A 3,002-nucleotide genomic window follows, 5' to 3' on the forward strand; every position below is an offset into this window, starting at 1 on the left:
CTGTGTGCAAGAAACGGCATTGGAGCCCCACCCCTGCATGCAAAACAGGGGCAGTGCGCGGTGTAGGCGCGCGCAAAAATACACATTACGGCAGACAGCGTACACTTTTTACACATAACGGCAGACAGCGTCCCCTTTTTACACATTACGGCAGACAGCGTGCCCTTGTTACACATTACGGCAGACAGCGTCCCCCTTTTTACACATTACGGCAGGCAGATTCCCCCTTTTTACACATTGCGGCAGGCAGATTCCCCATTTTTACACATTACGGCAGGCAGATTCCCCCTTTTTACAGATTGCGGCAGGCAGATTCCCCCTTTTTACACATTGCGGCAGGCAGATTCACCATTTTTACACATTGCGGCAGGCAGATTCCCCCTTTTTACACATTGCGGCAGGCAGATTCCCCATTTTTACACATAGCGGCAGGCAGATTCCCCATTTTTACACATGGCGGCAGGCAGATTCCCCATTTTTACACATTGCGGCAGGCAGTCCCAAGAAAGAAAGAAAGAAAGAAAGAAAGAAAGAAAGAAAGAAAGAAAGAAAGAAAGAAAGAAAGAAAGAAAGAAAGAAAGAAAGAAAGAAAGAAAGAAAGAAAGAAAGAGAATTATACTTACCCTCTCCGCTGGCTCAGGCTCCTCGGTGCAGCTTGACGATTCCCGGGCAGTAGAGAAGGAGGAGGAGGGAGGTGGAGGAGGGTGCCGCAGCAGCGCTGTGTCATTGGTGGAGGCGCTGCTGCTGCTGCCCCTCTGCTTCACTATAGGCTGTTCTCGGAAGACAGCCTATAGTGAAGCAGAGGGGCAGCAGCAGCAGCGCCTCAACCAGTAACAAAGTGCTGCTGCGGCTCCCTCCTCCACCTCCCTCCTCCTCCTCCTTCCCCCGTACCGCTGCTCCTCTCCGGGCGGCTGTGCGCTGCGGGCAGCGGTTGCCCGCAGCACACAGCGGCATGTAATGAGTCAGTTTGAATCATTGCAAGCTTTGGGCCCCTGGACAGATGCGGGCCCCAGTGCAACGCACTGGTTGCACTGGCGGTAGTTCCGCCTCTGCCCCTGGGAGCACATTTTATCCACCCCCCCCCCAGCCTATAATCTGGCCCTGAGGACAGGCTTCACTTGGTGCCTCCCCAGCCATTGACCTCACTGCACGTCACTGGTGTATAGCATATCGGGAAGAGTGAGAATAATCATTGTATTATGGCCTTATTCTGTTTTGTTAGCAAGCCAAAAAAGTTAACAATTGGGCAAAACCATGTTGCAGGTGGAGCAGATGTAACATGTGCAGAGAGATTTAGGTTTGGTAGAGTGTTCAACCTGAAATCTAAATTGCAGTGTAAAAATAAAGCAGCCAGTATTTACCCTGCACAGAAACTATATAATGTACCCAAATCTAAATCTCTCTGCACGTTACATCTGCTCCACCTGCATGGTTTTGACCAATTGCTTACTTTTTGGGTTTGCTAACAATCCTGAATAACCCCCCATATTCGGCTCTACCCTTAAGGCCAGTACTGGCCGATGTCAGAGAGATGTGTGCTGAGCGAACCGCTCAGCACACATCTCTCCCGGCGCTCAGCACAGCGCGATCTGTGCTGAGCGTGCGGGGGGAGACGGGGGGGCCGCTCACTTCACCCAGCGGGTGAAGTGAGCGACCCGCTAGATTGGCCTGCATGCAGGCCAATCTAGCAGCAGCGATAGCGATGCGCGTGGCTGCGCATCGCTATCGCTGAGGGGGCTACACACGGAGCGATCGTGCTTAAAATCTAAGCAATCTAGTCAGATTGCTTAGGTTTTAAGCAGCGATCGCTCCGTGAGTACCCCCCTTTACTGCATCAGGACTTACTGTATGTATCACTGCAATCGTAGTCCTGACAGTAGTGTGATATAGTCAAGGTGATTCAAATTACAGTTCTGACCATAGTCAGTGCAAACTCAGGAATATCTACTGGGATACTTGATATTCTGTCTTTGTGTTCGTAAAGAATTCATGCCAGAGAGTTTTTTATTTAAATAATGCTTCTTTGATATAGGTTGTGATTTCATTGTGAAGTTAGCGAGCAACTGAAGACTTGATGAAGAATGTCAGCTCTTGAACCAGATATGGGTGTGTAATAGTAAGCGTGATATATATATTTGGGAGATTGCAGTCATTTTTACACAGAAAAGGGGTTTGGTCAACCCATTGGTGAGAATTATCATGACAGTTACATACAAACAATGGGACAGATGTATTAACCTGGAGAAGGCATAAGGAAGTGATAAACCAGTGATATGTGCAAGGTGATAAAGGCACCAGCCAATCAGCTCCAATATGTAATTTAACAGTTAGGATCTGATTGGCTGGTGCCTTTATCACTTTGCACATATTACTGGTTTATCACTTCCTTATGCCTTCTCCAGGTTAATACATCTGCTCCTATAACTGAAGATAACTCTAGTTTGGCATGCTTCTTTGTACAGTACATACTGCATGAGATGCTCTGCAGAATATGTTGGTGAGTCAAAGACAATATCTGCCCGAAGGGAGCAATGAATCTAATATTTTGTGCTCTCATACAAAGGGCGAATTTCCAAACCTATGGTTTACAGAAAATGCCAAAATATTTAAAGGAATCCTCCAGTAATATTACAAATCCACCAAGTCCAAATTGTATCTACTGTATATCAAATTGATGTTGGATGTAGGAATACTGAAAATACAAAATGTTTCATAAACTTTGCCGGTTGTAGATTAAGGAAGTCTTAGAAATGCATGTGTTCTGTGTTAGCCCATTGGTACCCACAAACTATTTTATATAGTATATAATAAAAGTCAAGTTTGAATGCATCAACATGGTGTGTAGTGTATATAAAGCATACAGTGATTTGCAAGCTATTCAACCTCTTAAAATGACACAAAAATTGTTCCAGGTAGTACAGTATTTTTATTTTAATTAATGAACCAATAGTATAGTATAGTAATAAAGTACATTTTGTAACACATAAGTTATTATTTTTCTC

Source organism: Pseudophryne corroboree, chromosome 10 (genome assembly GCF_028390025.1).
Source record: "Pseudophryne corroboree isolate aPseCor3 chromosome 10, aPseCor3.hap2, whole genome shotgun sequence".
NCBI classification, from domain to species: domain Eukaryota; kingdom Metazoa; phylum Chordata; class Amphibia; order Anura; family Myobatrachidae; genus Pseudophryne; species Pseudophryne corroboree.